Source organism: Grammomys surdaster, unplaced genomic scaffold, assembly GCF_004785775.1.
Source record: "Grammomys surdaster isolate TR1022 unplaced genomic scaffold, NIH_TR_1.0 313, whole genome shotgun sequence".
NCBI classification, from domain to species: Eukaryota; Metazoa; Chordata; class Mammalia; order Rodentia; family Muridae; genus Grammomys; species Grammomys surdaster.
Window position 1 is genome coordinate 1880081 of NW_021604732.1, and position 14052 is coordinate 1894132.

Below are 14052 nucleotides of genomic sequence, written 5' to 3' on the forward strand. Positions count from 1 at the left end.
GTGTAAGGGAGGAAGAAGGTGGGAAAGAAGGGAAGGAGAGAGAGGCAGGAGGGAGGAGAGACAAGGAAAGAAAATGGGGGAAAAGAAGAGGAAAAGTGGGGGTCAAGAATATAATGAAGCAAAGGAAGAAGGAAAAGAGGGAGAGAGGGAGGGAGGGAGAGGAGGGGAGGGAGGGAGGGAGGGAGGGATGTTATAGAGAATAAAAACTGAGGAGAGCATGGAGGACCTGGGTCATTCATGCCATGCCTTATAAAAAGGGAGCTTAAGTGTAGACTTCAAAAGTTTTGGGAGCGCTTATCCCCATGGCAGTGACATACTCTATGTTGAATTTGCAAAGACTTACCCAACTTTCCTGAGGATAACAGATTTCAGGAGGGCAAGAGAGGAAGCCAGGCAATGGATATAGAAAGAGACAGCTAATTCTGCATCCAGGATGCAATCCTTTTTCATTATCTTTTTAATTTGATTTATACTTTAATGGCACCACAGCCTGAAAGTACATTTGACATAAAGCTCATTCAAAGTTCCTTGTTGAAACAGCCCATTTTTAGTGTTTGCAAATGTTTCAGTGTATTTGGAAACAATTTAGATCCCCATTTCTGAGGGTTCTGAGTTTCCTGTCTTAGTTCTAACCAGATAAATATTGGTGTTTTCATCTCCCATCTCCAGGCTATTATTTGAGCCAAGTAGCCCATTATTTTCCAACAGAATTGTGTTGTGGAAATCTTATATAACTGTGGATGAATTTGCCCCATGCTTCCAATAATTGCCATATCCTTAAGTTCTACTGATGGATATATAGCCAGTCCTCATTGGCATGCCTTTTTTGGTCAGATCCCACTATGCACAGCCTCTGCCAGGCACGCAGCTCGTTTTGTTTCTCTCCTACTGACAGGTGGCTTTTTGCTTTCTAGCCCCTTATTCATTTTATTGATCTCTTACTTTCCTCTCAATGTTAGCCCAGAATATCTTTTTTTGCCACACTTACTTTTTTATCTTTTCATATGAGTTTTTGTATGGGTGGTGTGCATGTATCCAAATGCGTGTTCACGTGTGTATGGGTACACATGTCTTCATATGTGTATGCATATGTATGTCTATGTCTTCTTTGCATGTGCAGTTGCATGTTTGTTTATTTTTAATGTTTTTGAGAGTTTAATACGTAAGTACAATTCATTGCCATTCCCATGGGGCCTGCCTCCCATTCTTTAACATTAGTTATCACAGACTGCCCTCACTGTTTCCTGGGATGAGCTGTCCATTCTATGTGCATTGTCCTAGTTCCTAGTTCCATCAGCAATCCATAAAAAGTACATGCTGTTTTCTTCTTTGTACTGAAAGATAAGGAAACAGAAGCACAGCTACTCAGTTGCTGCATTTACACAGCCATAATATGGGGCAGGGTACTAATCCCAGCCTGTCTGTTTCAAATAAGGTTTCTAATCACTGTGTATTGTACAGACCAGGTCACACCATAACCTTTCTGTTCATTTAATGTGGTCAAGAAAACTTATCAGTCCTCAACATCAATGATTCATATCTTTTATAAAAATACACGTAATGGGCAGGGTGAGCATGGTGCTTAATTCCTTCTATGTACTGCTTTATTTAATCCCTTCAACTCTGGAGGACATCTGTTACTTCATGCTGTGCTGTATATTACTTGGGGCATGTGTGTGTATGTGTCTGTCTGTGTGTGTGTGTGTGTGTGTGTGTGTGTGTGTGTGTGTGTGTGGTGTATGAACTTCCTGTTGTTAACTCTATCTAAAGCTTGTTCCCCTCTGAAAGGCTTACATCTCCTCTGAGAAAACTTCTCCCGAGATCCATCTTTTGACTCCTAGACTATTCCACACCATTCTCTAAAAGGTCATGATCCATAGCAACAGGATTTCACTGATACATGGATGGAGACATGCAAACAGAGCTGAGGAGTATATGGGGGCAGCCACAAGGTCAGATCTCTGCCACCAGACCTGGGGGTTGCTTTCAGGCCACACAAGGCCAAGGACATCATCCAAGAAAAAGCCCAGTTTGTAAATGTGGCTGAAAACCAGAAATATTCTGGCCTTTGACATTTCTGCTCTGAAGAATAGCAGCAGAGCAAATCTTGTCTGTGTTGGTTTCAGGAGTCAGGGGAAACAAAAAGAAGTAAAAATACAACCTACCACCTACCTCTTTGTGTTGAGTTTTAAATTTTAATATTGAAATTAGTTTGGCTTCATGAAGAATGGCTGTGGGCTCTTTATATGCTCTCTCTCTCTCTCTCTCTCTCTCTCTCTCTCTCTCTCTCTCTCTCTCTCTCTCTGCTTGTTGCCTTTCTCAGAAATCCTAGTCAAGTTTGTCTCACCCTCCATATATAAAGATTTCTGTGCCAACCAGTTGTAGAATCTACATTACAGCTCATCAACATGCAGCTCAGAATGTGTGCTCCACAGTGATGATGGAGAGGGGAGTGCCGTTCTTCTCTTCTTTGCCGTCCTCTCTTTGTGGTTTATCAGCATAGGAACCTTCCCAAACCTTGCCTGACACCTGGCCTCAGCTTCTACATCAGATGGCAGTGACATACGACTGGGAAGATGATGCCCTTCAGCAGACATAGCAGAGACCTTATTTTGGGATATATTCTGGCTTAACCTTTTGTGGTTTTGTTGTTTGTTTCTTGTAAGACAGGGTCTTGTTACATAGACCAATCTTGCCTGGAACTAGCCACATAGCTTAAGTTGGCCTTAACTCTGTGATTCTCCTGCTTTGTCCTGTTACATGCTAAAATTAGACACTGCCTTCTTTTTATTCCAATGTAGTAATATAAGAGATATGTAAGCAATAACTTGTACCTGTAAAGCTATGAGCAAATAAACACTAGAGATATGGATAGTCCAGGGGAGAACAAATTTTGTTAATGAACCCAGTTAAGAGAAAAATACTACCACAGACTGAGGAGGAAGAATGTAGGGGGACTGTGTTGAATCTCATGGATTTTCTTGCTTTTAAAACATTTACTTTTTAAATTTTCTTTTATAAGAATAGCTAGTCACAGTTGTCTGCAGAATGCTGGAAAATATCACAAAGAAGGTCTTAGGCAGTTAGTGAAGGTGTGATTTTATGTTCTGTGAAGATGAAAGTGTTACCTGGGAATGTGTAGACTTGTGCATTAAGCATTGCTAAGCACCACCTTGGCCACTGTCTGATCTCACCAGTGTCCGGATTGTCATACAAGTGTTACTTTATTCTTTGCAAATGCTGTTCGTAGTTCTAGCTAACTCTTCACTGCTCTGGCATAGTTGCTAATATTACATTGATTGTATTGATGGATCACTGCTGAATCCAGCATGGGGCTCCTCTACTACCAAAGTCTAAATCACATGACTCTGTAAATATCCATGTCCAGCCTCACTTACACAGAGTAGAGCACTGGTCATAAGCTCACACTTGTTTTGTCTGTTTGGTTTTCAGATTTGAATGGTGACAGGGAGATAGAGGAAGTTGTTCTTTCCCAAGGCACTTTACTTTATGTTCTTATCTGAATTTCCAAAGAAGAAAATATAGCAACTTTCTATTCTCTTATAGAATTGGCTAGAGTTCACAGACTTCCACTAAGATATTGATATCGATTTATAATTTTATATCTGCTTCTGATTTAATTATTAGAGCTCTGCATATGTAATTTGAGATCAGCCTTCTCTCTCTCTCTCTCTTCTCTCTCTCTCTCTCTCTCTCTCTCTCTTTCTCTCTCTCTCTCTCTTACACACACACACACACACAAACACATACACACACACAAAGTTTTTGCCTCTTGAGAGGATCCTTAGAATTGTTCATTACCTTCAAACTATGAGAAATTTGACTGAGACACTGTCTTAGGATTTTATTACTATGAACAGACACCATGACTATGGCAACTCTTGCAAAGGAAAACACTTAATTGGAGCTAGCTAGCTTACAGTTTCAATTTAGTTCATTATCATCATGATGGGCAACATGGAAGCATGACTCCAGACATGGTGCTAGAGATGAAGCTGAGCGTTCTACAACTTGATCTACAGGCAGCAGGAGGAAACTGGGTGCCACACTGGGCATAGCTTGACCCTAGAAGACCTCAAAGCCTGTGCCCACAATGACACTTTCTCCAAGAAGACCACACCTACTTAAACAGGCCACATCTTCTAGACGTGCCACTCCCTTTAGCCAAGTATTTAAACATGTGAGTCTATAGGGGCCATTCCTATTCAAAACAAACCAGATACTGTTCTCAACTACTCTATTGTAGTATGTTGACAATCCCCTAGATTCCTGTTGAAGGTACTCAGAGAGAGCAGAGAAAAAAAAATTAAGCTACCAGGGAACAGTTGACATGATAACACAAAGTTTTGTGTGAAATACTGACATTGGAGGCAAAATAGTTATGTTTGTCTATAAAGGAGGTTATAGCATCCAGCATGACTATACAGTGAGACTTGAAATCTATGGCACAGGATTCAAAGAAACGTCAGTCCATACCAGCATCCACTGTAGCTCATTTCTAGCATTTCCCAAGCAAGATTCATATTCATCCTATGTACTCTTTCCAGAAATTCTCTTTCTTCCTGCTGAACTATAGATTAATCAACAGCTATTTTCATTCCAGTTGTCCACAATACAAGAGTTGTTCTTGGCTCTTCCCCATGTCCCAGGCCCAAACCAGTGTCCATTAATTTTAAAATCATCTTCCTCTAACTCTGCTCCAGGCCAAACTGCCATTATTTCTCACCCAAGGTGCTAAATTGTTTTCATCCTGGTTTTCAATATTAGGTTTACACCCACAAGCTGGTTAGAGTGATCACATTAGTGACTTTTGAATATTGTATCTCCTAACAGTTTGAATATAAACGCTTTGTCCAAGCAAGCCCATAGATCAGTCCTTAGGTCACTCAGGAACATGCTCTAAAAGGGGAACTATGAAAACTCAGTCTTTCTTTTCTTGTTATGAGATACAAATGTTCATTCTCCATACTAGCTGCTACCAAGTTCTGCCATTCCATCAGTAGCCCAAACCAGTGTGGCTGCTACTCCATGAACTTGAGCTATCTAATTGTGAATAGGGCATACCATTCCTCTTCATAGGTAGCCATGTGTGATGTATGATGTTGGTAACAAAAAACTAACACAATGGTTGCTCAAAAATGAGTAATTACTTTCCTGCTTCAAACCCTTCAAATATTTCTCACTTTTGGATAAAAGTTGAAAAACCTTTCCAATATCCTAGGTAAGAGAAAGTACTTTGATAGGCTCACAATATTTTTAGACATAACCTCAAATCCACAGAGATAAAGGGAAGGTATGTTAATGCAAGACTAGTGAGGTAGGCAGTGGAACAAAGTAAGATGTTCTGACACTGGTGTATATTTGGGAATTAATATATGATCAAAGTTGTGTGGCATATTATAAGGGGAAATACTGATGACTTGGTGATAATGTTGAGAGAAATTATTTCCATTTCTGTTCCTACTTAAACTGTATGTGAAAATGAACTTCAGGAAAAATAAAGACAGCATGAATAATAAAACTGAATCATTAAGTGAAGAAAACATAAAGAGTAGGAAGAGATTTCCTAACTAATTCCTAAGACACCATCCATAAAATAGCAACAGATGAATTTTCTTACATCAAAATTAAACATTCTTGTTCATCACAGGCAGTGTAGGCAATGTTAACACATTAACAGACCTCTCTCAATCCTGAGTTTCTATCACAGTGGCCTTTCTCTTTGTGTCTTAAATATACAAAGCCCCTTTGTTCTTTGGGGTCAATATCAAAAATCTTCCCCTCTGGTTTAGCTAATCAGTATGTACTTATCACTAAAATGACAGCCAGAAATTCTCTTCTTCAAAAACTTCTTTCCTACAAAGAAGTCACATTAACCCAGTTTGCACTTAATATGATCCTGTTCATAAGAAATCCTAAAACCTCCACCCAAAACCCAAAAAACACTAAGAACAGGTGAACACTCTTTAGCAAAGTAGTAGAATATAAAACCAGCATACAAAATTCAGATCTCTTGTTATATTTCAAAAGTGAACAAGCTTTAAAGAGAAACCAAGAAAATAATTCCATTCACAATAACATTTAAAATTCTTAGGAATAAACCTTGCTGAAAAAAAATGAAAGAGCTCTATAAGAAAAGTTAGAAAAATACAGAGGAAAAAATTTTCAAGACATTAGAAAATGGACTAGCCTTTCATATTCATTGATTAGACTAGATCTATAGTGAAGATGGCTGTATTACAAAAAGTGTTCAACAGATTCAATGCAATCCTCAATCAAAATTCTAATGACCTCTTTACAAAGATACAAAAACAATCCCTAAATTTATAGGGAAATACAGAAGATTATTTGGAGAGCTATAAAATCTTGCTTTCAACTCTACTACGAAGCCATAGTAACAACAACAACAACAACAAAAATCATGTTTCTGGTACAATAAAAAGACTCATAGATTATTGGGATAAAATAGAAAATGCAGAATTAACTCCACAGAGCTAAATGCTCCAGGTTTTTCAAAAACATCAAAATACACAAAGGAGAAAAACAGTTTCTTCAACAAATGCTATTGAGAAAGCAAAGCTGGGTAGTTCTATATAGAAGCATGAAACAAGACCTTTAATTCTCATCCCATACAAAAATAACTTCAAAATTAATCCAAGGCTTTTATGTAAGAACTGAAACTTTGAAACTTGGAAGAAAATACAGGAAATACACTCCAAAATAAAGGCATAGGAAAAAGTTTCCATAAAAGACTCCAGAAACTCAAGAAATAATATCAAGAATCCAAAATATCTGTTCTGCACAGCACAGGAAACACATCAATTGAACAGGAAGCCTATAGATGAAATCTTACTGTTTGTACATCTGACAAAGGATTAATATATGCAATATATAAAGAACTGAAAATGAAAACACTTTTACTGAGTTGAATGACAATGGCCCTCATTTGCTCACATACTTAAATACTTGGTTCCTAGTTGTTGGAACTATTTGAGAAGGATTGTGGGGTATGGTCTTCTTGAAGGAGTCACTGACAGCCAGGCTTCTGGTTTCAAAAGATGCATAGAATTCGCAATATGCCTGTCTGCCACCTGGTTATTGATCAAGATGTGAGCACTCAGCAGTTCCTTTGCTCCACTACCATGAACTCTAATGCTCTGAGTCTATAAGCCAAGTTATAACTATAAGAAAAGTTAATAAGTTGCTTTGGTTATAGAGTTTTGTTACAACAAATAGAAAAGTAATTTAAACACCACCAAGATGGCAAACAATGCAGTCAATAAATAAGGTAATAAAATGAATGGGCCATTCTCAAATGATGAAGTACAGATGGCCAATAAGCATAAAAAGGAAAAATATTCAATATTTTTAACAATCAAAGAAATGCAAGTTAGAACTACATTGATTTATTTTCACCTCATTCATTAAACAAACAAACAACAAATACTGGCAAGGATATGGGAGAAGAGAAGCTCTTAAATATTAGTAACAGGAATGTAAATTGGTCTAGGTACTATGAAAATCAGTATGGTGACTTAGAATACTTTCCTTGGTGACAAAGTGGATGGAAAAGAGAGAGAGATTCAGGAGAACCTACTAAAACATGCTTCATTTTAAGATCCCACTTATATTGTGTGATAATCTTAAAAATTAAAAAGAAGTAAAGAAAAGAAATATAGAGGTTCTTGAAAAGATCCTTTGGTTACAATGATGTAACTATACCAGTTTTTGGTCTATAGGTCAAGGACTTATACCACAGAAATGTTTAGCTATGCATTCATTGCTACTCTGCTCACAGTAGCCAAGATATGGGATCATCCTAGGTAGGTATCCATCAACAGATGAATAGATCAAGAAAATGTGGCATATTATACAATTCGGTCATTAAAACAATATTTTTGTCACTTCCTGAAAAATAGATGCAACTAGAAATCATCATGTCATACAAAATAAGTCTAATCCCAAAGAATCTTATTTTCTTTCATTTGTGGGACCTTAAATTTGTATAGTTATGTAAAACCGTGTGTGTGTGTGTGTGTGTGTGTGTGTGTGTGTGTGTGTGTATGCCTATGTGCATATAGATGCATACATATATAATCACAAAGGAGAATAGAAGAGAGACTAGCAATTGGTGGCAGGGGAGATAAAGGAAACTAAAGGGAAGGGCAAATATAGTTAGAGCATTAGATATACTTGAAATAACAGTCTACGTGAAACATGCACAATACTTTGTGTGATTATATACCAATAAAAACAATAAAGGAAAGGCCTGCCCCAAAAGCCTGAGTAAAGCTTGGTCTCTATGTGAGCCCTCAATGCAACGTCTCCTCTGCATTCTCCATTCATTTCACATACTGCAGTTGCAAATTCATTATTATTGATGGAGATCTAAGTTTAATACTTACCCCCATCCCTGCCCCAGTAGACTTGTGAGGTCCAGAGGATCATAAGCCACCTGCTAAGCACTTGGCACAGCACTTTGAACCTCAAAGATGCTGTGAGGGTATTAGTAGAATAGATTGACACAGAGCAGTGGAAAGATGAGTCACTTGACACCACATATAGCATAGGTGCTTCATAACCCAGGGAAGGTTTCTGGCATTCTTTTATCTTTATCTTATCAATACTTTGGGGTAAAGATTTGTGCTGTGGCTTCTGATTATCCAGAGGCAAGGCAGCTCAAATATCATTTGTAGCGCTATAGTTCCTTTCACTGAATTAGGTGGTGGACAAATATTTGTTGAAAAAAAATGTCTATAATGCTACCATGTCCCCATTGCTCTTATTCCCGTTTTCAAATGACCACATTAGTCAGTGCTTAATGACTTACCTTTGCAAAACCCAGTCGCTGACAGACTTCTGTTGATTGCTTCATTTATTGACAATGGTCACTCTCTGTTAACTCTTAATTTGGTTTGCACATTCAGATATTCAACAAATATTTATTGAAAGCTTAATGGATGCCAGGGATTTACTGGGTACCAGAAGAACTGGTTGTCTCCTTGTAACATTGACATGTGACCGTGATGCCGGGAAGGAATTCTTGAAACAGAACAGTCCGTCAGCTGCAAGTGATGATAGTAACTAAGATGCACCCAAATTTGGGCACATAGCAGAGGAACTGAACTAGAAAGCTGTGCTGGAATAACTGGACTGTTTCCCAGATTATTTTGAGCAAATGAGTCACAGGATGGCTTCATTATTCGATACTGGAAATACATTGCAAACAATAGAAATCCATCTAAGCATAGTTACAAAAAAAATACCCTGGGCAAAATTGAAAGTGCTGTTTTTTTAAATATTTGCTGTTTAAATGATATCTACATAAAGTATCTAGTGAATAATGATGATGTCACCAACATTTGGTACATACTGAAGAAAAACTTACATGTGACCACTTAGAAAAGAGCTAATGACAAATCCAGTTTACAACTGTACTGTTTTCTTTTCTAGAACACAAGATTTTGTATTGTTTCAGTGTTAATTATGAGACTATATTGTATGATAGCTACCACAAAGGAGCCAGTGGTTTCTGACCTCCCTGATTCTTGTCAGCTGATCAGGGAAGAATAATCATGCTAAAAGGAGCTCTCAGATGAGGAAACAACTGTAAGAGTCTCCAAAAATAATTCTTCTGGTATATCTAATGCCATGAAAAAGTTGGACAAAGAGAAACTTTCTAATACAATCAAGCAAAGATTGAAATCACTTATCTCTGGCATAATATCTTGCTCACCTGCACAGGGGCAGATGCCTCTGCAAGAACTTTCTGAAATCCTGAGCTTAGAACTTACCAACCTAATATAAGAAAAGACCCACTTTCTTTTACCTTCATTTGCAGAAAATCCCTGAAGAGTGTTCACTGTTCCTATCTACCCCACATCCAGACTATTTTACTAACATTTGATATCAATAAAACATCTTGACACAATTAACAAACCAGTGCTGATAGGTTGTTTTTAATTAAAATCTCTCCTTTCCTCAGATTAATTCTTGCCCAATGTCCCTCTTTCCTCCTCGGGATCTTATCAAGAACATCCTAATGCATCTGGTTGCCACATTTCCCTAGTCTCTTACTGGCTGTTGACAGTTTCTCAGACATTTTGCTTTGGTGACCTTGAGAATTGTGAGAAATACGAGTCAGGCATTTTATGAAATGGGCTTTAACTGAGACTTGCCTCGTGAGTAGAGGAAGTCATGGATTTAAATAAAAGGAGCACTGTTGAGTTTGTGTGTTTGTTTTCCTTACAGTATATCCATGACACTTGCTATCAATGTGATTTATTGCTGTTGATGTTCTTGACCTTGGTCACCTGACTGGACAGAGTGTTTATCAGTCTTCTTAGCTCTGAAGAAATTCTTTTAGCCCCCCTTCTATATTTTTCACATTCAAAGGAAAGCACTATGTTCAGTTTGTCTTCAGCAAATGTTTTCTCTATGTAAATTATCTGTAATTTGTCTACATGGGGCACTTTATAACTCTTCACAATTTATTTAGCCATTCATTTGTGTATAGTTGTATAGGTGCATGAATATTTATTCTACATTCTGAATTATAATTCAGTATGACCTTATTTTATTCCTTATGTTGTTTAAATTTGGTCAGTGCTTTCCAGTGCCCCCATGTCCCTATGACAGGCTCTCATTATGAAGGTGTTTTGGATTTTCATAGTGTTTTAAAGATATCCCTTTAGCCATGGATAGTGCTCCATGCCCAGCTTGTAGACTCCTGGCTTCTGTGTTAGAATCAGCAGTTTCTCTAAGGCAGTGGTTCTCAGCCTGTGGGTCAAGATACTCTTGAGGATCACATATCAGATATCCTTCATATTAGATATTTACATCATGATTCATAATAGTAACAAAAATAAAGTTATGAAGTAGCAATGAAATGATTTTATGGTTGCGGGTCACCACAATATAACAAACTGTATTAAAAGGTCATGGCATTAGGAAGGTTGAGAACCACTGCTCCAAGATGTTCTTCTAAGGTAGCTTTTCTGTTGCCTTCTTTACTGTGACAGAATGGTTTCGTACGTATTTTTTTTCTTTCTCTACACTGTGTAATCTTGAACCTCACTTCATAAATGCAGAAGATGAGACCCAAAGAGAAATGGTTGACCCAAAGCTATGCCTATGCTTAGATGCCTATGATGATAGAAGCAGTTGTAATTCCTCTTGCCTTTGTGTGAGGAATAACAAACAAAAAGCCATCCTGGCTCTCCTTGGGAGGACTCTCCCCAGGATGATAGCAGCTGGTTCTTTTCCTCTGAACTTCATGCACAGTTCAGAGACCCCTCCCAAAGTGTGCCAGTTGTTTATGTGCTATCTTGTGTTTTCCCTGTTATGATTTCCAGAACAGATTGCTAGCTCCTCACTGGGCAAGGAAAATGTACCACAGTACAGGATTATCCAGATAAGAAACACCAGGCTACTATATCCTATCAAAACAGACTGTGGTGATCTGGGTTGGATTTAGTGCAAATATTAAAATCTGTGTGTCTCCTACCATGAGAGCCTAAGTCTCAATTGAATTGATATCACATTGTTATTATAGTTATTTGGCATTCACTAGATCTCCTCCTGGGCTGGGAACTTCTCAAAAATAAAGGTTATTCATGTTTCCAACTCTCCAGAGCCTGGTACAGGAGCTGACATGAGCCAAGCATCTAATTAATATACAGAGAATATCTAAAATAAGCTCCTGGTATCTAGACTAGCGACTGCCTGCTGGTTACTTGCACACAATTTTGACAGACTTTTCCACTAAGGTGGGCATGGCACAAGGTAATTCTACAAACACAAACCAGCAGCTGTGAGAACTCACTCTTGCTTGCTTGCAAAAAGTCTTAGGAAGGAATGAAGACATATGGTCATTGAGAAGAGAATAAGCAATAACAGACAAAGAAGAATCAGTAACAACTGGACTATATTAAGTATGTAATAAAAGATAGCCAAAATGGCAAAGCTTGTAGCCTTTCAGTAAGACCAAAAGAGATATGAGCCGACCATGGAGCAGAGACCTGGTGAGACTTGGTAGGTGGATTGTTTATAGGTTTAGAAGTCAGGGTGTAGAACAGGATGACTTATGTCCTAGACATACAAATATATGAAAACCCACCAGAGAAACTCACTGTGCATGCTGGAGAGGGGCCCAAAAGAAGACTGGATAAAGATGACCAGTTAGGTAATCATGTGTCCTCAGATCCCACTCTAGGGAACCCAGCAAGACAAACTCCTCCTCTTTACCTATTAGAAGACAAAACATTTTCTTTAATTTCTAGATAACAGTTCAAACAGGAGGGTCTCTGGCCGCTGGGATACCCAAAAAGTTGAAATCAAGAGTGAGGTGGAGAAATCAGAAGGTTTAATTTAAAGTCAGTCCAGTATAGGACAAATGCCCAACCTCCTTTCCCTCTTATATCCACATCTAGTGCAGGGGATATCCCTTGTGATACTGGGTTTCAGCTGGTTGCATGTGTTTCCACCCAGCTGTGTACTGTGTCAGCAACTGGAACATCTGTAGCACCTGACGATCTGTTTACCTGATATCAGGTAAAATGAGGGCTGCCCATTGAGTTACTCCAGCAAATTAGTTAAGAGCTGCCCTCCCACCAAGTCAGATCACCTCTTTGGTCTGTGTGACTCCCTTCCAGGCCCCAGCCAAAGCTTCAATCAAGGCCTTGTCTGTATACCTTCTCATACAACAGGGCTATGCATCACCAGTGCTTCCCAAACAGTTCCAACTGGCGATTAAACATTCAAACGCATGGCCTATGGGGGCCATTCTCATTCTAACTCACAAATATGTAGACATATTCCTTGGCTCAGCTGTAAAGAACACATACATCATCATAGTACAAACTAAGAATAATGCTTTACTCAAAGCTAAGTAGAGCCCACACCACTGGAGAAATTACGTGAATAACATCTGAAGTTGATAGCCCTGGAGATGGCAGAAAAGGACATGGTGAGCTACAGGGTGCAACATCCCTGAGGAAGCCTGCATCTGTATTGAAAGCTTTTGCAGGGATGAAAAGACCTGAATTGCTGCTCTTTGCTGTAAGTCTTGCAGATGTGACATTTACCTGCTCTGTTTCAATATAAGAATAAATAATATATTTTTAAACAGATACAATAATTTTAAATGTCAGCAGGATGGAGCCATTTGGTGTCGAAATGGCCTCTTGCATTCTGTAGTCACCAGAGGACAGAATGGTGTGAATAATGTTCATGCCAGTGACCCCAAGATATCAAGAAAAGATTACACTGTATTCTGCGAGTCTGCTTGAGAGAACTGGAGATGTGGGGAACTCTTCTCCATGAAAGCATCTGTGTGTTACAAATTCCAGCACAAACTATAGTCTTTGGCGTCTATCCCATACCTTGAAGTCCATATCCCACATCCAGAAGGACCAGGTTGATTGGACACAGTCTGACTCCTTGCTCTTGGCTTCCACATGAGTTCTGCAGATTGCTTTATGCCAATCCATCTGAGTCCCCATAGGTTTCCCTGGGTTCCCTGTCCTCCTAGGTCACCTTCTGGTGAGCTTGAGGGTAACAGTAGTGAGTGGGACAGTGCAAGAAACAGAAAAGAAGCAGAGAGGTCACACATTGGCTTGACTTGCAACTTCTCACTTGTTCTGATACATCAGAGGTCTTTGGGAATGCTTATGTGGCTGACATTTTCCTGGTTCCAGTCAGAAGCAGTCAGACAACAAAGGGACCCAGTTGCCATGTTAGGCTCTTCCCCTTGTTGTGTCCTCTCATGCCCTTTTCCTGGTAGCCTTTCTATTACAAGTAAACTGGAAGGTCATAAGAAAAAGCCATGGGCAAGAATGAAGCTCTTTGTTTAAACTCTGATGTAGCCAAGAGTCTATCTTCCAAGATGCCAGAATGTTTGAACAATTAATGCTAAAGTGTATAGTGTTTTGATATGTTGATAAAAAGAAACAGGCAAACAAAATGACTCATACTGTAAAAGTATTTTTCACTAAGCCTAACCACTGTGTTTGATTCTTGGAACCCACTTGG

At 38.7% G+C, this 14052-nt stretch overlaps 1 protein-coding gene across 2 annotated transcripts in view; it reads left to right on the forward strand.

The window, feature by feature from the left end:
• Sgcd (sarcoglycan delta) overlaps positions 1 to 14052 on the forward strand; it is a 408884-nt gene that overhangs the window by 231328 nt on the left and 163504 nt on the right. The window lies entirely within an intron of this gene.